The sequence below is a fragment of the Chionomys nivalis genome (genome assembly GCF_950005125.1).
Source record: "Chionomys nivalis chromosome 23 unlocalized genomic scaffold, mChiNiv1.1 SUPER_23_unloc_1, whole genome shotgun sequence".
NCBI lineage: Eukaryota > Metazoa > Chordata > Mammalia > Rodentia > Cricetidae > Chionomys > Chionomys nivalis.
Window position 1 is genome coordinate 36,909 of NW_026646869.1, and position 24,212 is coordinate 61,120.

At 47.2% G+C, this 24,212-nt stretch overlaps 1 pseudogene; it reads left to right on the plus strand.

Moving 5' to 3' along the window:
* Positions 1–669: 669 nt before the first annotated feature.
* Positions 670–24,212, plus strand: LOC130868878 (intraflagellar transport protein 172 homolog; annotated as a pseudogene).

The window sequence follows — 24,212 nt, forward strand, 5'->3', positions numbered from 1 at the left end:
ATATGCCTGGGCCCTCCACGGCCTTCTATGCCAAGGGAGCTAGCTACACTCCCTCCGGGACTCCCGTCTACAACCCTCCTCACTAGTGTCCCATGTCCTGGGGTCCCTAACCACTCTGAGGACCCAGCAGGTCTGTCACCCTCATCACCCTCATCCTGTATTCCCAATACCAGGGTCTTCAGAACCCTTATCAGCTCCTGAGACCTCCAACAGTCCTTGAGCCTACTTCCAACTTCTAGGACCTGGGTTCCCATTCCCAGAACCTATCGTCCCTTACCCCAGCACCCAGAACCACCCAGCAGGTTCTCACCCCATATTCCTGACTACTGAAAAGTGAAGCAACCCCTTCACCCTATTCCCCTCTCTTCCTAAAGCTCCTAACAGCCCCTTGGTCCGTCCTTCCCCGCCTCGGGACCCTTGGTCTCAAACTGGCTCCCACCTCTGGGCACCCAGTCCTCCCTTGACACCAGACGCTGACTCCAGCCTCCACCCTACCCAAGCCTGAGCCAGTGCTCCCACCTCCCAGCACCCCGACTCAGACATTCCCATTTGTGTTGTCTTGCAGCAACTGAGCCCTGGGGTGGTCTTGAAGCACACAGACAGCGGTGCCCAGAAAGCAGCACCCAACACCCCTGCCCCCACCTCCCAGGACAAAGAAAAGCAGCCACCATGCATTTTCCTGAAAGCCTGCAGGACCTGGCGGACAGTGAAACTGTTCGCTTTCTGAAGAGACCAAAGAGCATCTCGAGGGTCTGCGGAGGGGTGAGACCCTGCGGATCAGTTCTCAGATCGGGAAGAGGGAGGGGTTGGATAGGGAAACGAGTACACAGGAGCCTAAAGCTGAAGCCACCTTTTACTGAGGATCTGGTCACACGACTAGCCATTCTCAATACCAGTTAACTCACCACAAGAAAGGACCCCACAAACTTGGGCATGATTTGTAATAGCAGCACATGAGAGACTGCAGGAGGAGAATTGTCATGGGTTTGAGGCCAGTCTAGGTGACAGTGTAGAAAAGGAAAAAAGTGAAAAAGAACCCTTTAAAGGAGAAGAAAGATACCCCTCCCCCCAAAAAACCCCATAATTTTGATAAATGGAATCAGAGCATTTGAAGACTGCTTGCCCAGTGGGGTAGCCACAAACCACATGAGCTACTCCAATTCCAACTAATTTAATTCAAATAGCATTCTACATTCAGTGTGGCTATATTTCAGGGGCTGAGCTGCTGCAAGTACCTCGTGGCTTTCCCACTGGACATCATAGGTTCAGGACATTTTCATCATGCCAGAAAATTCCATTAACCAGCATCATTAAAGTTAACACAGAAAGGGACAGTACCACTGCGTTCTATGAGATACCCATTCATTTTCCATTTCCCAGGTGGGGATGGGGAAAACAGGGTCTGAGGTCTATTTCAAACAGGAAAAGATCTACAGATGGGAAGAAGACAGTACGCAACAGATTGAGGCATCAGGTGTGAGTGGTCAGTGTCAGGTATGGGGCTGACGCTTTCTGTGCACCCTTTAGTCACCACCATATCCCCTGAGAGTCAGGACACTCATGCTGTGTGGCCTTGACATGGAACCAATCACTGACTCTCAACATCAGTACCAATGTCATCTATCTATGTGTATGGGTTTAGTCTGCACTGCTTCCTTCTCTTTTAAATTATTTGAATGTGCCTGCATGAGTTTATGTGCACCACATGCATATAGGCACTGGTGAGGCTAGAGAGTGCCAGATCATCTGGAAGTGCAGTCAGAGCTGACAGTCGGGGCTTCTGGGAACCGAAACCTGGATCCTCTGTAAGCACAGCGTCTTAGTTACTGTTCTATTGCTGTGAAAAGGCACCATAGCCAAGGCAACTTATACAAGAAAGCATTTAATTGAAGGCCTGCTTAGAGTTTCAGAGGGTGAGTCCATGAGCATCAGGGCAGGGAGCAAGGCAGCAAGCAGGTATGCATGTATGCATGCATGGAGCTGGAGCAGTGGCTGAGAGCCTACTTCCTATCTGCAAGTTAGAGGCAGAAAGAGCAAACAGGAATGGCATGGGCTTTTGAAACCTCAAAGTCTACCCCTAATGACACACCTCCTCCAACAAGGCCACACCTCCTGATCCTTACCAAATCGTTCCTCCTACTAGGGAACAAGCATTCAAATATATGAGCCTGGCCAAGGCATAGTGGTACACATCTTTAATCCTAGCACTCAGGAAGCAGAGGCAGGAGGATCTCTGTGAGTTCGAGGCCAGCATAGTTTACACAGCAAACTCCAAGACAGCCAAAGCTACATAGAGAGACCCTGTCTCAAACAAAAATCAAACATGTGAGTCCATGGGGGCCATTCCCATTCAAATGACCCAGGCAGTACATCCTCTTAACCACTGAGCCATCTCATGGTCATGCCCCCACACACCCTCTTTTACGTCTGGGATGTCTTTTGTATATTTTTGTTGTTTGAGACAGGCTCTAATTTTGTAGCCTAACCAGGCTGGCCTTGAATTCATAACAGAGCTTCTGTTTGAGCCTCCCTGACTGCCGGGATATAGGCATGAGCCACCCATGCTCACCCATGCTTCTGTTGTTATCCCCAGACAGAACTGGCAACTGAGGCCCAACGATGATCTGGTTAGGGTCATGGGAGCAGGAACCATCCTTCTGACCTGGTTCTGCAGTGAGAGTCTCCCCAGGTTCCCAATCCAGAATATCCAGACTATCTTCTCTCTGTCCTCTGGAACAATTCAGACAGGCCTAACTTTGAGTCTTAGCCTATATGTCCGTCAGAGGGACAAACTACCCTGTTGGTTGGGCTGCCCCAGGCATAGCCAGCAGCAGCAGCAGCAGCAGCAGCAGCAGCAGCAGCAGCAGCTCCTTTCCTTCCCAGAAATGACCCTTTGGCTCACTAACTTACATGGTCAGACTGTGGCCTAACACATCCGTCTTCTCTGAACCCGTGTCCTCATCTGTAACAAAAGTGCCCAATACCCCCACTCCTGGGCAGGATTGCTGTGAAGATGAGACAAGGCAATACATATACACGCTGACTAGCAGGGGGCTTGCAAATGCTGAGCTCTCCTTAAATAGCAAGTATTGTCACTGAAAAAATTCTCAACTGTGAGGGAGGAGAGGGCTGGAGGAACCTGGGATGACAGGAACTGGTGCACGCTGTCTTTTATTGTCAGAAGAGGGGACTTACGACTGTCACACACTGCTCTCTGGTGCCTTCTCTCCTCACCCCAACCTATGACAAGGACATACTAATATGTATAATCCAAGTGGAAACTGAGACTCCCAGATGGAGGTTGAGTGATGGATCTGTCAAGGTCATTACCCACCAGATGAAGAGGTCAAACTCAGATCCACTCACTGTCTCCAGTGCCCAAACAGGGGAAGTAGGCATGAAGGAGCAGGGAGCCCAGCTGGTATGGCCAAGGGCAAGCCAGGGAGAAGGCAGCCAGCCATGCTAGACCTTGTGGTCATGGACTTTGCCTGGGCTCCCATCCTCCCTCCCCAACAGTCTCCTTCCCCTGGCCTAGTTCCTCAATGGGAGTCTCTGGGCAGCTGGTATTCGTGTCCTCTGTGCTTCTTGCCAGCTGGTATCTGAACTCATGAATCTTTGTTTCCCTCCTGGAGACAAGCGAAGGAGGGTGCTGGAAGAGACGGGTCTCAGCCTTCAAGGAAATAGGATCCCCAGCTAGTTGATGTCCCTCCCCACATTTCCAATGCCCTAGGCTCCACTGTGGACTAACAGCCCCTGGGGCCCAGAAGTCAGGAGACTCAAGCCCCACCCTAGAGCAGCTAACTTTAAGGGTCTGCTTCCTCTCTAGTGAGTCCTGTGAACCAGTATTGTCCTGAGCACTTCCCAGACCTGAGCCCCCACTGTTCCCCACAACATAAACACACTGGGAAGCTGAGGTCCCACGGTCTGAGTGCCTTGCTCAAAGCTACGCAGCTTTGCAGAGTCAGAAGCGTGTGGCTCTTTCTGCTGTGTTGTAGTGTGGCAGGGAATTAACAATACACACTTCCAGGGAGGAGCCGGTGAGAAGAATATGAGTTCAGAATAATTGATGTGCCCTCCTGCTCTTTCCCGGCCTCATCTGGGCGTGAGCAGTGTGCTTCCTCAAGACTGAGCCTTAGCTCCCAGACCAGTGGTCCTCACCCTTCCTAGTGCCGTGTCACGAAATCATCTCATTGCGACTTCATAACTGTAATTCTGCTGTTATGAATCGTAATGTAGGAAAGGTTGAGAACCATTGTCCCAGACCATCTTACAGCCTTCCTTGATGAACTTAACTAGAAAGTACTTGGCAAGAAGAGAGACTAGTTATTTTTGTTATAAAGCGATAACTAAAGGAGAGGAAGACAGGACAAAGGCAGGTGATTAGGGAAGGCTTTTACCTCACCCCACACACTGAAGGGCACGGAAAGAGGTACCCTTCCCACATTAATGTAGGTCCTACCTGCACTGCTGCAAACATACCCACCCCTGCAGAACCTGTGCCTGGGAATTCAAAACTTATCAAAATTTTCGTTTTTCTTCTGCACAACTTCCCATTGTTTACAGTTAGAGCCAAAATGTCTCTGAAATCCTCAGGGCTCTGTTCTCCCTCCTAGCCTGCTCTGTGAATTTCTCTCTCACACTCACCCTTTATACAGTCCATCGGCCACGTGACCCCAGAGAACTTCCCCAATCCCTGGGTCTGGCCCTAGCTATCTTAGGACCCTTCCATGCTTGAAGAAATTCTTTTTTTTTCATTTTTTATTGATATTTATTGAGCTCTACATTTTTCTCTGCTCCCTCCCTGACTCTCACTCTCCCCTCCCCCCTTCAACTCTCCAAGGTCCCCATGCTCCCAACTTACTCAGGAGATCTTGTCTTTTTATACTTTCTACTTCCCATATAGATTAGATCTATGTAAGTCTCTCTTAGTGTCCTCATTGTTGTCTAAGTTCTCTGGGATTGTGGTTTGTAGGCTGGCTTTCTTTGCTTTATGTTTAAAAACCACCTATGAGTGAGTACATGTGATGATTGTCTCTCTGGGTCTGGGTTACCTCACTCAACATAATGTTTTCTAGCTCCATGCATTTTCCTGCAAAATTCAAGCTGTCATTATTTTTTCTGCTGTGTAGTACTCCATTGTGTAAATGTACCACATTTTCCTTATCCATTCTTTGGTTGAGGGGCATTTAGGTTGTTTCCAGGTTCTGACTGTGACAAACAAAGCTGCTGTGAACATAGTTGAGCACATGTCCTGCTCAAAGAAATTCTAACAAGGGGCTAAAGAGATGGCTCTTGTTTTTCCAGAGGACCCAAGTTCAACTCTGACCACCCAAATAGTGGCTCACAACCATCCTTAACTCTATGAAAATGCCTGTTCTACTTTCCATTCCACTCAACCCCCAGGCAGTCCAGTCAGGCACGTATTGCAGAGAAACGCGTCCCCATCGATTGTGGGACTTGGGGATGTTTGCACTGTGTGAGGAGAGCAGAAGTCAGTTAGAAGAAAGGAAAGCTGAAGGGATAGAGCCCGCACTCGGTGGTAGAGCAATAAAAAGTTGTACTCCTTGCTCAGTAAACTGGTACTGTTATCTGTCATTTCAAAATACCCTAATGGAAACATTGGAAATAGAACACTTTGGTCTCTAAAAAAAGATGATGTCATGGTGCAGCTGGGCCAGATGCCCAGGATGGACAGCCTTGAAGGAGGATGAGCAGCCAAAGCTGATGAGGTGCCTGCACCCCCTTCTAACCGATGGTAGTGAATGGTTGGCTCATGACCATGGTGGTGGTGCAGCTATTTTCTGGTTGTAGTTTGAGGATTTGGGGGCAGTGATTCCCCTGCTGGCTCTGGACGTATTTGGGTTAGGTGTAGAAAGTAAAGGTGTTGTAAGCCAGACCTCTAGTAGCCCAAGTGGCTAATCCAACATTTGGCGTAGGAGCCAAATTTCATCTCAGGAGCCTGAGAGGACAGCTGGCAAGGGACACACAGAGTAATTCACTGTGTGGTGATCACGTATTTTCTCTTTTGGTTTTTCTTTTTTAAGTCAGGGTCTCATATAGCTCAGGCTGACTTCAAACTCGCTGTGTAACTGTGGAGGACTTTGAATGTCTGACCGTCCTGCCTCCCCCTCCCAGATGTTGGGATTGCAGGTGTGTGCCGTCTTATCTGCCATTCCCATATTCTTTTTATTTCTTTGCTTACTCTTGTGCAGTGCGAAGGCTCACACCTGGGGACTGATGAATGCCAGACAAGCGCCCTATTATCTGGGCTGTACCCTTGTTTTTGCAGTGGTCACTTTCACTACGAACCTTTAGTGGACAGTTAACAGGGGAAAGTGACATTGTTTATCCCAAGTCTCAATTCTAATTCTGTTGCTCCTCGTTTCCAAACTTACACTGTCTCTGTATTCCTGCCCAATAAATCCAAATCGTTAGCAGCCTCCAGAGACCCTTCCTGAGCTAGCCCTGTCTACGCTTCCTGAGCTAGCCCAGTCTACGCTTCCTGAGCTAGCCCAGTCTACGCTTCCTGAACTAGCCCAGTCTACGCTTCCTGCCCTGCCTCCTCTCTTGTTGGCAGTCTCAGCTTCCTTAAATTGCTGGTCCTTGGCCAGAGCTTGACTTCGTTCATGCTACTCATTACATCTGAAGTAATTTACCATTCGATGGCATCCCTTCTTCAAAGTTTAATCTTGACCATTTAAGCATAAAATTGTCTTGGGCTTCTCTAAATTATTACTACACTCAGAACATATTTTTCTTATGGGAAATTTCCAATTTCTCAGTGTCCAATTAGAACCTAGGGTAGGATCTGTGCTTTGCTCTTTGTCTCTCTGTCGTCTTCCAGCCAAGTGTCTTTGACAGTAAAGTGCTGGAAAACATTAATTGAATGAGTAGCTATAAAGGCTAAAATTTATCAGATTAATTGATTTTTTTTTCAGTCGCAGACCTGAAAGATGAAGGAACAAGGAGGCCATTGCTTTTGGAATGGTTGATGCGTTACATTTGTACCATGAGTCTCAGAAAAACACAGTAGGGGACAAGGAGATGTGGTATAAACTAGACAGGGTGGTGTACGCCTGGAATCCTAGCACTCAGGAGGATCAGAAGTTCAAGTCATACCTGCCATACAGTGAATCTGAGGTCCGTCTGGGCCACGTGAGGCCCTGGAGACTATTATTCTTACAGTTCAGGTATCCGAGCAATTTGTCTCATTTTGTTTAGTTTTGAGAGAAAACCTGTGATGTAGATACAGAACAAAGGCACACGAAGACTGATGGACCTGGAGACGCTCTGTACGCTGGAGACCAGCGCCGTGTTTACAGTACCCCTTTGCCTCCGCAGGATGGAGCTGCGAAGGTGACTTGTATGGCCTGGTCCCAGAACAACGCTAAATTTGCTGTCTGCACAGTGGACCGAGTGGTATTGATGTACGATGAGCATGAGGAGCGGAGAGACAAGTTCTCCACCAAACCAGCTGACATGAAGGTGGAGAGGACTTGCATGTGCTCCAACACGTTATCCGAGAAAGCTGTGTGATCTGCCTTCTAGCCGTAGACATGGGCAATGGTCTATTCTATTTCTTGCTATAAACTTTCTGGTCTTTTGGGAAATGTTTGTGTTTTCTTTTCTCCTTCATTTCTACTCATTATCTTTGTTTTTACTCCTAATATGGGAGGAAGAGCTACATGGTAAAGGGCATGGCTTTCTCTCCTGATTCCACTAAAATTGCCATCGGACAGACTGACAACATCATCTATGTCTATACAATTGGAGAAGCTTGGTGAGGACAGGATGGGGGGTAGGCGGGTTGTGGTCACTAAAGAAGAGTTGGGCATGGGAAATACCTCGCTGGGATAACGATGACATCAGGCATGGAAGGCAGGGACTCTCTAGAGCCTGATTCTATTGTGTCCACCTCTGCCTGCCCCACCTGTCCTGCAGTCCCATCCCTGGAGGGATGAGTGTAAGCCAGCAGAAGGTCCCGAGAGCCAGTGATATGCTGTGTCATTGGCATAGCTCCAGGGCTCCTTGGGGACCCACTCACTTCTCCATCAGACCTCCCACAGAGGGCCATGTCGGGCAGTTCATTGGGAAGTGATTTTTAAGGTTGCTTCCTTGCCTTTTGTCTGACAGGGGTGACAAGAAAGTCATCTGAAACAAGTTCATCCAGACGGTAAGTTCAGAGATGAGCCGCACCTGCTTCCTCCTTGTAAATGTAACAGGAGTTGCCTTTTTCAATGTCTGACCCCGACTTGACCTGCTAAAGGATGGTGCTGTCACCTGCTTGAGAGCCTTGTTGTGTCCCCTGCCTGCCTTTTCCCCCTGGAGAGGACTAGAATGACGGTGTGTGGTGGGTGGCGGTTGTTCTGAGTGTGCCAGTCCACACAGGCAGGTCACCCTTTCACCCCTTCTCATACAGAGTGCTGTCACCTGTCTACAGTGGCATGCAGAGTACATTATTGTCTTCGGACTGGCTGAAGGCAAGGTAACGGAGGAGAGGGAGACACAGGTTAGGTATTGGGGGGGATAGTGTCCTGGGGTGCCGGGCAATATGGTTCATCTTTCCCCTGGAGCTCAAGTGCGTACTTGAGAAAAATGCATGAGGACTAATTTTGTCACTTGGCATTTTCACTTCTGTTTCTCCGTGCCTGGGTGGCACTGGAAGCAGCCTAGCCAGGCTTGTTTGGTTTTCAGGTTCGCTTAGCAAACACTAAAACTAACAAGTCGTCTACCATCTATGGGACGGACTCGTGTGTGGTGGCGCTGACAACCAAGTGAGTAACGGAAGTCGACTGGGACTGTCAGGACAAAGCTGCATTTGATGGAAAGGGACTGTCACAGGGTGGAAGTCCCTCCCTCTGTGCCCACCTCTCTGCCTCTGCCCTTCAGTTGCTCTGGGAAAGGCATCCTCTCAGGTCACGCAGACGGCACCATCGTCAGGTATTTCTTCGATGATGAAGGCTCCGGAGGGTCACAGGTATGAAGGGCGCACACTCACTCTGGGGTGGGGTGGACATTCCAGGAGCCCTCCCGGGGAAGCTGCAGGTTTAAGCACCATGACTGGAAAAGGGCAATCTTGGAGAGAAGCGTTTGGTGCCATCACGGAGACTGGTGTTCAGGAGGTTAGAACTCACTATTTATAGGGAGGAGTGAGCGGAAGGGACCTTGAAAGAAGGGAAATAAAGACTCTAAGGGTGACAAAAAGTGAAAATTATTTCCATTTATGTAAATACATACATATACACAAATGTATGTATATATATACATGTTTATGTAATGTATATACATCCAAATGCATAGGAGAAAAAAGTTAAGAGCCCATCAAGATACCTCAGCAGGTAAAGGTGCCCAGTGCCAAACCTGACATCAGGACCCTTGCCATGCAAGGACAGAAGTGACTTCTGCAAGTCATCCTCTGCCCTTCGACCATGTGTGCACATATGCAAATGTGCGCACAAAAACACACACAAATAAATAAGATGTTAAAGAATTAACTATTTTCTTGGAAAAAGAAAAGATAGACATACAGTTAAACTTTGCTGTTTTACTCTGTATAATTTAGTACTGTGGAATCGTTTACATTGTGAGTTACCCACATAATTCAATTTAGCCCTTCTTGAAGCCATGTACTCTCTTGGACCTAGACAGTGTTGGTTACTGTGTGTCGTCTCTCTTTGGGTGGCTTTACTAGTACGTACCAGAGGTCTCAACACACCACTGTGAGTACACGGCCCGTGTACACATGGCATGTGTGTTCTCATGATGGACCCACATGGGCTCCGACACAGAGACAGGCTGTAAAGCCTTCAGAACTCGGGCGTGTTGATGTGGGAAGTGCTGGCAGGAAGGCTCGCTTTCTCTCCGGGGTGGGATGGTCAAGAGTGTGAATCAGCTGCTAGCCTAGCATTCGCAACGAACAATTGAATATTCTGTCCCAGGGGAAGTTGGTTAACCACCCATGCCCACCGTATGCCTTGGCTTGGGCAACCAACAGCATCGTGGCAGCAGGCTGTGATCGGAGGATTGTGGCCTATGGGCTGTGATCGGAGGATTGTGGCCTATGGAAAGGAAGGCCATGTGCTACAGACTTTCGACTACAGCCATGACCCTCAGGAACGTGCATTCACCACAGCTGCAGCAAGTCCTGGAGGCCAGTCTGTCATGCTAGGAAGCTATGACAGGTAGGTCCCCCGGCCAGTTGCATCTTTTTTTTTTTTTGATTTTCGAGACAGGGTTTCTCCATAGCTTTTGGTTCCTGTCCTGGAACTAGCTCTTGTAGACCAGGCTGGTCTCAAACTCACAGAGATCCGCCTGCCTCTGCCTCCCGAGTGCTGGGATTAAGGGCGTGCACCACCACCGCCCGGCCCATTGCATCTTTTACCTTTCTCTGTGAGCTCTGCCCTAGCCAAGTTCTGAACCGCAGCGGGAACCTGGACAGAAGCAATGTCTGTTGAAAGGGATTCTCAGATTGTCATCTGCTTCAGGATGCGCTGTGCTGCCTCAGCCTGGACTCCACAGCAGATGCCATCGCGTTCCCCATGTCCCCCTGCCTCGTCCCCACTATGCCATTGTGTTCTAGTTTGAGTGGAAGACTAAGTAGCCGTCCTCATCGCCAGTGCCTGCACTGGCATGGTCTGTAATGTAGCCGCCATTTGGTGAATGAATAAAGAAACAGCCAAGCAGCTAGGGTCAGGTCTCTTTGTCTGTCTGTCTTTAAGTCCTTCCAATCTCACGTGTCTCCTGAGGTTCCATCCTTCTTTGACTCCTACACTCTGTTTCTTCCTCTTCCCTCTCCTGGCAGTCCGTTTGTCTCACTTGTCCTGCTGTCCTGCTGTCTCTACTTCTGGCTTTTGTGTTGTTGTTGGTTTTTGAGACAGGGTCTCATTCTGTGGCCCCAGCTAGCCTGTAACTCACTAGGTAGACCAGGCTGGCCTCAAACTTACAGTGATCCTCCTGCCTCTGCCTCTCACCTGCTGGCATTACAGGCGTGTACCACCACACCTGGCCTCCATCTTCTACCTGCTCCTTTCACCCCTACCCCCTCAACTCCCCGCACCTTTTCCCCTCCCGTTGGGCTGCCTCGCTGGTCTGCCCTTTTGTGTTTGCTTCCCTTTCTGTAGAGTGAGATGCTTCCCTATCAGTACTGGTCATTTTCACTCTTTACCTTTCTAGACTCCGGGTGTTCAGCTGGAGTCCTCGAAGAAGCATCTGGGAAGAGGCCAAGCCCAAGGAGATTGCCAGCTTATACACCATCACAGCCTTGGCGTGGAAGCGGGATGGCTCCCGGCTCTGTGCGGTGTGTTGTTAGGAGCCCCTTTCTGTACTGGCGATTGTCTCCAAACTACAGTAAAATAGAAACTACTCCCTATGCCAAGGGAGTCGCTCTACTCTGACACAAGAGAACTCCAGCTGCCTCGTGACTTCAACCTAAAAAAATCTGCTGTTAAAGGCAGAAAGGGAAACTTACAGTTTCCAGGAGGCCCTGAGGGACACACATGTCCAGGACAGCCTGATTCCCCTCATTGTCCAACCCACGTGTGATCCCTGTAAGTCCTGGGATTGCCACTTTTTTTCTGATATGTTCAGAACCTGCCCACCCTTTTGCTGGCCACTTCTGTCTAGATTGTGACACTGAGGTCTGAGGTCTTGGGGTATATCCAGACACCGTCCTTGGCCAGTGTGCCGTGCATCGCCTTCCATGCTGTCCCTCTCTCTCTCAGGGCACCCTCTGTGGTGTGGTGGAACAGTTTGACTGCTGCCTCTGAAGGAGTATTTACAAGAACAAGTTTGAGCTGACGTATGTGGGACCCAGCCAGGTGAGCAGCTGATGGCCTAGCATGCTGAGACCTCTCATGGCTCATCTGTCCTTGTCACATTTCCCCCACCTGCTGGCCACAGCCACAGTGTCAAATTTAACCTTCCTCCCTCTGGCAGAGCTATCGTAGGGAACTGAATGTGTCAGGGCAACTTCTGGCAACCCTCCTGCTACGTAGTTGTTCTAACCCATCGCAAGCAAAGGTTTACACACCTGGTTCAAGAGATACAGGGATTGGTGCCTGTATCTCCCCAGTGTGAAGCTGTTCTCAGCGCCGCCCACTAGAGTTGTGGACGTGTAGGATCTCAGGCGAACTGTAAACGCACGACTCTGTTGTCCCAGAGACGCGCGTCTCACTCTCCCACTTCCCTTCCCTTGCTCTTATTACCAGTTTGTTCCTGGATCTTTCCAGTCTCTCCAGAAACGTTTATCCTTTCTCTACTGTGTGAGATCTGTTAAGGACTGAGAGTACAAAGGTAATTTATCTGTAAGACATTGTACCCAGAGATACGGCTCTTACTATTCTTACAGAGAACACAAGTTCAGTTCCCAGTGCCGTGTTAGTGTCTCACAATCGCTGGGTCTTCAGCCTTGGGGATGCAACACCCTCTTCCGACATCCGGCACCTGCACTCACCTTTGTACACACCCACACATGTAATTCCAATTCTTTTTAAAAAAGACATTGTGGTCTGGTATGTGGCCAGTGAGCTTGAGGCCAGCCTGGTCTATATAGCAAGTTCCAGGCCAACCAGGGTTACACGTCTCAAAAAAGAAAAAAGTAGAAGAGGAAGAAAAAGAAAGAAAATCTTAGCATTTAGGAGGATGGCCAGTTGGAGGTCATCTTAGGCACATGATGATATAATAATGATAACAATAGGTTCATAATTATATAACAGTAACGATGATATAGTATTCTGTCTTCATAGGTAAAGAGCTTTGTACTAAGAAGTGCGGGAACAAAGTGAGTGATTAGTGTTACCGAGTAGAGCTCTCAGAATCGAATGGCCACGGACAGCCCAGGCCATGGGGAAGTATTTCCTAGGTAGCAAACCCGTGTGGGTGCAAGTGTTGTCCTTATCAACAGCATCCCAGGCCGAGGGAGAAACAAGGTATCCTGGAGTTGCGTGAGGGACCAGAGCATCTTCACTCTTCTCCTGCTCTGGGAAAGCCTGATGGGTTGGACTGGTCCCTTCCCAGGTGATAGTGAAGAACCTGTCTTCAGGGACCAGGGTGGTGCTCAAGTCCCACTATGGCTATGAGGTAGAAGAGGTGAAGATCCTGGGGAAGGAACGGTACTTGGTGGCTCACACATCGGACACGCTGCTGCTCGGAGACTTGAACACCAATCGCCTCAGTGAGGTAGGAACCGAGAGAGGAAGGGTGGGTAATGGGATGTCTTGGCTTGCTAATTCTGAAGATGCGGGCCCTAAGAAGTAAGATTCCCCATAGGATACCATTCTGATGTTATTTCCTGGAATATAAACTTCCACAGTCAGACTGGTTTCTCTTGGAAATATGAGGATCAGGGCAAGAGTCTGATACAGCGCACCTTTTGTGTAACGTCAAAACCTCCCCGAATACCATCTCTCTTCCTTGCCACTGACATCCTCCAGCCTTGTCTTGGGTGATTGTCTACATTGTCTATGATGTTTTCTCCTCACTTTGCAGATAGCCTGGCAGGGATCTGGTGGCAATGAGAAATATTTCTCTGAAAATGAGAATGTGAGTAGCCGCGATTCCCTGCCCCCATTTCAGCAAGCGGGAGCTTCTAGTCAGAGGGGCGAGAGGCGAGGGATGGGGAGACTGCAGGTAAAGGGTGGGGATGAAACAGGAAAAGACAGGGAGAGGTCACCCTGAACTACAGTGTCCCTTCCCCCACTTCTCTCCACACCGCCTCCATTCTTCTCCAAGTGTGCATGATCTTCAATGCTAGAGAGCTTATCCTGGTGGAATATGGGAGTAATGACTCCTTGGGTTCTGTACACACTGAATTCATGAACCCTCACCTCATCAGGTAACTGAACCCTGGAAATCCAGAAGGATTCCTTTGGGACTTCTAAAGTGTGTGTGTCTCCAGATCAGGCTAAAAATGTTGTCCCATGTGCTATTTCAGAACCCTCCAGAAGACCCTAGCAAAGCCCATTTTACCTTACCTTGCTGTTTTATGTTTCAGCATCCGTATCAACGAGAGGTGCCAGCGAGGAATGGAAGATAATAAGAAACTGGCTTATCTTGTTGATATTAAGACTATTGCTATCGGTAAGATGCTCTTATAACTTTAATACTGACACAGATACCTGTATTGCACTTGTGTAACATGAGCATATTCAGTGATGAACCTGAAAGGCACTAGGTAAGTATGTAACCTCATTTTTTACAGTGTTATAGGAAATGTTTAAGTCCCTGTGGGTATGCCTTTATGAAGTGTCTGGCTATGGATACATTCATGCTCAGGCCTGTCAGAAGGCCTGTCCATAGAATTACCATGTTCTCTCATCATATATCTTAGGGTCAGCAAGTTGTGAACAGTAGAGAATTATCAGCAAATTTAGGGATTTTCCTGTTTAGACATCATCAAATCCTAGACTCTTTAGAACTGGAAGGACTGTATTTTTTATATTTATGTTATTAGTAACCCTTATTATTAGTAACTAGTAACAATAGAAATGTAATTTGCATTTCACAAGTGTTTCATTTATAAATCTCCACTTTATGATTTCTGTCACCAAATCTTCCAAGCATGGAAGGAAGAACTAAGATTAGCTTAGGATCGTGCAGAAGGTGTAGAGACGAGCATGCCACATAGTATGTCTGTAAGGATGGGACTGGCGTCAGCTACCCTGTCCGTACTTACTGCTCTGTGAGCTTAGCAAAGTTACTTCGTCTTTCTTAGTGTCTTAACCCACACAGTGAACGAAGACAGCACCTATGTCAGATGGAAGCACTCAGTTCCTTCCCTGCCACATAATCGTTAATAACGTCCAGCTGCTGAGAGTCATGACCTATTGTTAATACTTGCTTATCCATGCCTAGTGCTGTTAAATCAGAACTTTTTGTTGCATTTACATTTAGTTTTTTACCTCATCTCTTACTCATGAGCATTAAGAGAGTGGTTTTTGTTTGTTTGCTTGTTTGTTTGTTTGGGTTTTTTTTCATTGTTTGGTTTGGTTTTATTTTGAGACAGGGTTTCTCTGTGTAACCCAGGCTGACCTGGAACTCACTCTGTAGCCTAGGCTGGCCTCAAAATCAGAAAGATCCACCTGCCTCTGCCTCCCATGTGCTGGGACGAAAGGTATGTGCTGCCACAGCCTGCTGAGTATTAATTTTTTAAAGGTTTATTTTAGTTGAAAGGATATTTGGCCTGCATGTATGGCTGTGCACCATGTGCATGCCTTAGCCTTTGGAGGCCAAAAGAGGACAGTGGGATCCCTGGAACTTGGTGGGTGTGAGCTGCCATGTGGGTGCTGGGGATTGAACCTGGGTCCTCTGGAAGAACAGTCAGTACTTTTAACCTCTGAGCCATTTCTTCAACCCCTAGTTGTTTGGGGTTTGTTGTTTGGTGTGGTTTTAATCACATCACTGCTACTTGCTGAGGGCCATGCTTAGAGCAGAATTGCTGAATCATAGGAGCAGCTGTGCCTTCAGCCTGACTAAGTGTCTCCCATTGCTCTCCAAAGAGGACGGTCAATGTCCGTTCCTCTCCCAGTCAGAGTTCCTATTCTTCACAGCCTCTCCAGGACTTGAAATGCATGGTGTGTGTGCAATGCCGTTTCACTTACTTATTGTTCACTTGGATTTCTCTTTTGTGACTTCCAGTTTCTCATCCCTTATGCATTGTGAAAGTCAAGTGGCCTCTTTGTTAGAGATGTGAAATTCTCTATATAACCTCTGATGGTTACTTACATTGTAGTTTTTTTTCTCAGTATGTGTGGCTTGAGTTTTCTCTCATTTAGGTATCTTTAGTATTGAGACATTTAAAATTTTATTGTAGTTATTTATGTAATGGAACCGGTTGGGGGAAGCATTATGCCATGGCACTCAAGTAGAAGTCAAAAGACAACCTGAGAAGCCGGGCAGTGGTGACACACACCTTTAATCCCAGAACTCAGGAGGCAGAGGCAGGTGGATCTCTGTGAATTCAAGACCAGCCTGGTCTACAGAGCAAGTTCCAAAGGTACACAGAGAGACTCTGTCTTGAAAAAAAAAAGACACTCTGAGGCGGTAGATCCCTCCTTCCCACTGTGTGGGTCTAGAGGATCAGACTCAGGCCCTGTAGCACACACCTTTAAATATTAATTGAAGGGCCAATGGGATGACTCAGCCTCTAAAGATACTGGTCTAAGCCTGATGACTCAGCTTCAGTCCCTCAGGAGAAGAGCAACTCCTGCAAGTTGTCTTCTGACTTCCACGTGTGCTCCTTGCAAAATAGAAACAAAGAGCTAACAATGTAATTAACAAATTCTTAGTTTAGAAAATTGAGTCTAGGGCTATAGTTGGTGGCGGATGCAGGGGAGCCCTGTGTTCAATCACCAGTGCTGCCAAAATAATAGTGATAGTAATTGCTGGTTTTGAGGTCTCATTTAAAATAATAGTGATAGTAATTGCTGGTTTTGAGGTCTCATTTAAAATAATAGTGATAGTAATTGCTGGTTTTGAGGTCTCATTTAAAATAATAGTGATAGTAATTGCTGGTTTTGAGGTCTCATTTAAAATAATAGTGATAGTAATTGCTGGTTTTGAGGTCTCATTTAAAAACTTTTCCCCATATTCCCTCCTATATTTTAACATTCTTAAGTTTTGCTTTCCATCTGGAATTTATTTTTGTATGTGATGTGGGTAGGGTTTTAACTTTATTTTTTCCATCTGTGTAACCATTTACTGAAAGCCCACTTATTTGTTATACCATCCCTGTCATAAGTCAAGCTTTCGTATACATATGGGCCTCTTCTTAAGATAGTTTCCTATTTCATGAATACTACATTTCACAACTGAGCTCAGAAACGCAGGTATCTGCACTGGGAATTATATGTAGGCCAGGAGGCCTAATTCTCATGGCGGTGATAACTCAGACCCGTCCATTCGCTCGCGCCATGAATTTTACATATTTTTCAATATATGTAAAATGATAGTCGGTTCTCTAAGTCACCGGTCCTTTTTAATGTAATGAAAATTATAGACATTTCTCAGGAAAAATGCATAAATATCAAATTTTCTATATAATTGCAGGGTCTCTATGTGGTCCTGGAGGCTCTAACAGACTTGGTTGGGTTTGGCTTTGGTTACTGTGTTGTTTTTCAGTGTTTGAAGGCAGGGTCTCACGTTGCCCTGACTGGCTTGGAATTTGTGGTCCTCTTGTCTCAGACCCCTGGATACTGGGATTATAGATATGAGTCACCATGTCTACTGTCATAATTTCTGTCTCCAGGTTATCAGTCTGTGTGCCGGCTGGTCCCATTGGTTATCCTCCTGCCTCAGCCTTTTTGCCTTGTGCTTGAGCTTTGGGTGTGAGCCACTGAGCTTCACTGAGTGAGCTCTCCTCAGGGCTTCCTTCTTCGTCACTTCACTTGTGCATCCACTGCTCTGGTGACTCCGCGCAGCCAGGGTGACATCACCAGGTCATTTCACTCCTCAGCTCTCTCTGGTACTCAGTAACACAGTCACCCTCTTTCACTGTCTTTTCAAGACAGGGTCAAATGAGGCAGCTGGAGCTGGCCTACATAGAAGGGCCTGGCCTCAAACCCCTACTCTTTCTGAGGGCCGGGTTACAGCAGTGTACCACCATTTCTCCATGAGATCTCCTATCTAGTTGCCTATAAAGCCAAGTAAAACATTTATAATTCTAGACAAGTTTTTCTAGAATTAATTTTCTAGAATTATTTTTCTAGACAGTATTTCTCTGTGTAGCCTTAGCTGTTCCTGACTGTCCTTGAACTCTCTCAGTAAACCAGGCTGCCCTCAAACTCACAGAGATCCACCTGCCTCTGCCTCCTGCATGTTAGGATTAAAGGTGTGTGCCACCACACTTGGCAAGACCCAGTTTTTTAAGCATCTTAGAAAAATCGTGCAATATTGGTCATTTGTGGTCCCCATTGATACCTCTGGACTGATAAAATGTTCCTGAATCCCAACATGATTATAAAGCCAGCATTCTAGAGACCAAATGCAGCCCTCTACATGGCAGGGTTCGCTCTTCTTACCCTGTCTTCTTTGCAGTGGATCTTATTGGCGGCTACAACATTGGTACTATCAGTCACGAGAGCCGTGTGGATTGGCTGGAACTTAATGAGACTGGGCACAAGCTTCTCTTCAGGGATCAGAAACTTCGTGTGAGAGGGGTTACTAGGGTTTTCGGCCTGGGCTGGTCCACAAGTTGTTACCAGGGATTGTGGGGGCAATGCAGGACATAAGTTCTTGGTTCCATATGCCATTAGCATAGCAAAGTGGACCAAGGATAGTCTATACGCTGTCAGAACCTGACCTAGGGACCCTGACAGAGACCGTCTACAGGCTGCGTCCTCGTGAAGCTGCTTCCCCTCCTCAGGTCCAGCTGCCCTTTGCCCCATCCCACTGCTGCAGTGTGCTTCAGCCACACTAGCTGAAGGCATGGACGCTGACTCGAGCAGTCTCTTGTCAGGGTGGCATCTCCAAAGAGGTTCGCTTTCCTTGTGATGCTTCATTCCAGTGAGAGCCTCACTGCAGACTGTCAGTTCACTTAGTTTGTGTGTAGCCCTACCTGCTAATGTGGCCCAGGGTTACTCTAAGAACCTATGCTCTATAGTCTGACCTTCACCTGACCATACCTTGAATTAGATCGTGGTTGTTTGGTCATCTCATACTCGACCAGTCAGGATATACCAACTTAGCACGAACTCCAAGGGCTGGCAACTCAACACATAACTGACTGGTGGGTCATTTCACCGTGGGGGAAATGGGCAGAACCAAATGACATCAGTGCACACCTCCTAATTGTGCTGTCTCCCTCTCCAGTTGCATCTATATGATACTGAAAGCTGCTCCAAGACAATGATCCTCAACTTCTGCTCCTACGTGCAGTGGGTTCCCGGGAGCGATGGGCTGGTAGCCCAGAACCGAAACAGCTTGTGTGTGTGGTACAACATTGAGGCGCCCGAGTCACCATGTCCTCTATCAGGGTACGTTGGTGCCAGGAGGCCCAGGTGTGTCGCTCTAACTCATTAGCGCTCCAAGGAGAAGTATGTGGAGACCATGTGGTGTTCTCTACCCACCACCCACAATTGCTATGATAAAACTGGCAAGCGAAATTTTCACCCCCTCCCCATACTGGCATGGCCTCCAGAGTTATCCTTGCTTGCGTTTCCTGACCTTGTGTTGCATTCCTAGAGATGAGGCCACATTCCAGTGGCCCTGGGCTATATAAAGTCACCATATGGCATTCTTTGCAGTCTAGAAGACAGACCCCAGTAGGAGGGATGGTTCCATGCCATCATCCTTGTCCTTGTTCTTGGCCATTCAAAATCCCTCCTTTTTCAAATTACACATAAAACACTCTTTACTGTCCCATCACAACACCACACACACACACATCCTCCACATACATACCACACACACACACCACATGCCACACATGCACCACACCACACATACACACCATACAACACATACACCACACACACATACACACACACCACACACACATCACACACACACACACCACACACATACCACACACTCATATGCAAGCCCTTGAAGGCTCTCAAGTTAGCCACCATGGAACTTTCTCTCTCTCCCCACAAATAATATAGGACCTTGCAAGGCTTTGGCTTTGGTTACCTCTCTTTTTTCTTTGTTGAACAATATTTTCATTCTAACCTTTAAATTTTTAAATTACATTTATTTATTTTGTGTATGTGTGTATGCATCTATGGAGGCCAGAGGACAACTTGTGGGAGTCTGCTCTTCCCACCATGCGGGTCCTAGGAGTGAATGCAGGCCAACAGGCGCCTCTACCTCTCGAACCTTCTCTCTGGTTCTTAGTGCTAATCTTCGTTGCTGCTGCTGCTGCTGCTGCTGCTGTGCTGGAGTCAAACCCAGGCTTCAAGCGCACTGCACAAGTATTTACCACTGCGCTTCCAGGAGTAGTAAAGGGTTCCTTTAGTTTTGATGGGTTTTGGTTTTTGTATTTTGTTTTGTTTTCCTTTCTTTTTTTGTGTGGGGTTTTTTGTTTTTGGTTTGGTTTTGGAGGGATTTTTTAAAAAAAAATTATGTATTTATTTATTTAATTTTTTAAGAAAGAAAGCACACTATCTTTTTTCATTTTACATGCGAATCCCAGTTCCCACTCCCTCACCTCCCTCTCATTCCCCTGCCTAAGCACTTGAGTACTGGGATTACAGACCTGGGCCGCCATGCCTTGCTAGAAGTTTTTTTTTAACTCCCAAAATGGGCATCATTCATATTCAATGTCTTATTCTTTCTCTCCTCTCCTTCCTCCCTGAATGACCTGGAACTGGAACTTGTAACCCAGGCTGGCCTCCATGAGTGCTGGTATCACAAACACGGGCCACCACACGTGATTTATAACACTATTACTTTATATGGACAGAACTTAGATTTCCCCACTACCATATTTCTTCCTACTTTTTCTTCTTGCAATGTTGGTCTCCCCTCAGGAATTAATTTTCTGCCTGGAGAATATCACTTAGAAATCCCTTTGGTGAGGGTCTCTTTAGTGGAAGATTATACTCTCTCAGGTTTTGATGATCTGAAAGTAGCTTTGTTTAGCTTTTGTTATAAAAACGCTTTGAGACTAAGTACCCAGCTTCAAACTGACAGCTAACTTTTCTTAGCTGTTTGTAACATGTTATCCCAATAGATAGCATGTGTTGTGCATATGTGTGCAATGCCTGCTGAGGCCAGAAGAGGGCATCAGATCCCTCAGAGCTGGAGTTACCGGCCACTTGCTGTGAGTGCCCATCTGTGCTGGGAACCAAGCTTGGGCCCTCTGCCATAGCAGTGTTCTTAATCTCTGAGCTGTCTACTCTTGCCCCTTTGGTTGCTCCTAAAACCTACCTTTTTTTTTTTTTTTTTTGGATGTTTTGACACTTGACTACAATTTTTGTTCATAGTATTTTTCCTCATGAAGGGGTCTTACCATATTGCACAGACTGGCCTCAGATTTCGGGGCCCAGGCTGTCCTCCTGCCCTGCCTCTTGAGAGACAGGAACTGTAGTCACAGGCCACCCATCGGGTTAGAGGGTTTGGGGGTTGTTTTTGCAGTGGATGGCTAGCGACTGAACCTGTACATTAGAAGTGAATTCTCTGGTACTGAGCTGTACTCCAGCCTTTTTACATGAATTTAAATGATATCCCATGCAGCATATGTTGGGTTTCATGTAGTTCCGAACACACACATCGTGCTCAGTCTTGGGAACTTCTCGGCCACTCTCTCGGAACGCTGTTACCATTCTCCCAGGAATTCTGACTCAGCATATGCTACGTTTCTTGTTCCATCTTGTTTGCCTTTTCAGCTTCTTCTGTGTCTCCTTCTTCTGCTCCATGAACATTCCAGATAGTATCTTCAGATCTCTCCTTCAGCTCCTTGGCTCACTCTTTTCCTTGTCTGCTGCTTATGCCACAATTGGGGTTTTGCTTCAGAGTTAAATTTGGGCCAGGAACTTCTCCATGTTCAATGTCTCAGGCTTCACTTCCATAAAATTTTATTTGATTCTTTTTCCAGTATGCCCAGCCACTCCAGTCTTTCCTTAGTTAATTTTCCATGTCATTTTTATATCTTCAAATATGTAATATTTAATTTTATTACAATGCATTGTCTATAACTGCCATTTTTAATATCTAAAATGCTTAAAGACCTAAAGTTATTGTTTATAATTACAATTTATTTTTTCATACTGGTTGTGTTGTATGTGCGTGTGCTTGCACACATACACCCACATGTTACTCTGAAGGCAGTCTCTACTTGTTTTCCCGCTGAGATGGTTGTTTTCTTCTGTAGCAATCAGAATCCATGTTAAGGCTGTGCTCCCCTTGCTTTGGTGCCCTTTGCTACAGAACGGGCTAGGCCGGGTTTACTCAGAGACTGACTCAGCCCATCCACGTGCTGAAGGCCCGAGGCTCATTGTCAGATACATGCATTTGCCTTCAGATCAGCACCCCCTTTCCTGCTGCTCAGATTTTAGCTTTTGGCCTTTGCCCTTCTGTCTTTTCTCTTTTTTATTATTTATTTATTTATTCTTTGGTTTTTTGAGACAGGGTTTCTCTGTAGCTTTGGAGCCTGTCCTGAAACTAGCTCTAGTAGCCCAGGCTGGCCTTGAACTCACAGAGCTCCAACTGCCTCTGCCTCCCAAGTGCTGGGATTAAAGGCGTTGGCCACCACCACCCAGCTAAAAAATGTCATTTTACTGATTTGCTTTGTTTTGGTTGTTTTTTATTTTTTAAAGGGGGATGGGTAGCATAGACGTGGGGAACATTCTTAGTGATTTTGTCACGTGAACTGAGCAGTGCAGGAAAAGAAAAAGTATGTTCTGGGTTCAGGTTCAAGTTGTAATTTAACTGGAGGACCCCCAAGAATATCTCAGTCTGGGGCCTGGGGAATGGTTCCATGGATAAGGGTGCTTGCTGCCAAGCCTGATGACCTGAGTTCAGTCTTCAGGGCCCACATGGATGGACACACACATGCTAAATAAATAAACATGAAAAAGTAATTATATAGATATATATTACAGGGTTTCTCTGTGCAGCCCTGGCTGTCCTGGAACTCACTCTGTAGACCAGGCTGGCCTCAGACTCACAGAGATCCACCTGTCTCTGCCTCCTGAGTGCTGGGGTTAAAGGTGTACTACCACTGCTTGACAAAATAATACACTTTAAAAAGAATATCAGTCTAAGAGTTGAGAAGATAACTCATTTGATAAAGTGCTTGCTGTTCAAGTAGAGGGGCCTGAGTTTGAGCCCCAGAACATACAGCAAGAAAGTGAAGCGTGTTAGTGCACACTTAAATCCCAGAGCTGGAGAGGCAGAGACAGGCAGACCCCTAGGGCTCAGCCCAGCTTACTTGGTAAATTCCAGGGCCAAGCTGAGATCCTGGTTGAAGAAAGAAAGGGTGGAAGCAGCTGAGGAGTGACACCCGAGCGTGTCTTCTGGCCTGCTCACATGTACAAGTGCAGTCACACGCGCACCCACAGTCTGTGCGTGCCCACACACCCCTAAGTCTGTTTCCTACTGAAGAACTGGATGCCACTCTTTGTATACTGTGCAGGGTGACGTTGTAGGTCTGGAGCAAGGTGGAGGGAAGACAGAGGTGATGGCGACCGAAGGGGTGACGACTGTGGCCTACACCCTGGACGAGGGCCTGATTGAGTTTGGAACAGCCATCGATGACGGCAGCTACACCCGGTGAGAGCTGCTAACAGCCAGTGTGGTGCTGAGCCAGTGTGGGCCTAGCAGTGTCACAGCTCAATGGGGCCCTGGAGTCATGGGAGGAGCCTAGACAAAGGGCGGTGTTTCTGGCCTTTCTTCCTCCCTCCTGCTGCCCCAGCAGCACCAGGGTTCCCCTCTGCTCCTCCAGATCCTGCTTCACTCCTGTGCTTTCTTCCCTTCCTCTCCAGGGCAACAGCCTTATTGGAGACCCTGGAGATGACCCCAGAAACAGAGGCAATGTTGAGCAAACGCCCGGGAGGCAAGGCAGCTCCACACTGCTGAGAGGTGAGAGCTGTGGAACTGAATGCTGGCCACTAGGAGGCCTGTGGGCTGCTTCTGTCCTGTGTGTGGGCACTGCTTCCCACACACCCCAACAACATGAGCCCTTCCTGGTGCACCTACTCCAAACTCCTTCCTACTCTAGATCAATATACCTTTTTAAAAATAGTTTTAAATTCTGTGAATAAGAATGTCGATGTGTTGGTTTGTGCACGTGAGTGCCAGTGCCTGCCAAGGTCAGAAGAGAGTTTTGAACCTCCTGAAGCTGGAGTTCCAGGCGGTTGTGAGCCGCCTTGATAAAGGTGCTGGAACCAGACACCAGTCTCTCCAAGAGCAGTATACACTCCTGATTGCAGAGCTGTTCCTCTAGCTCTGAATATGCCCTAATGTTTTAGCTTCTCCTTTGCAAGGTTTTCCTTTAAGAGGTTGTTTCTTGTTTGTATTATTACTGTTTATATATTTAAAGCTTTTACATTTTTAAAATTTAGTTACTTTGAACTGGGTGTTTTAGTCACTTTTCTCTTACTGTGGCAAAACACCGTGACCAAGGCAGCCTATAAAAGCCGCACAAAATGACCTACAGTTCCATGATAGCGGCAGTGCGAGCAGAGTGGCCTGGACAGCTGAGAGCTCACATCGTGGAACCAGCAAACAGACAGCACTGGAGATGGCAGAAAACTTTTGAAACAGCAAAGCCTCAC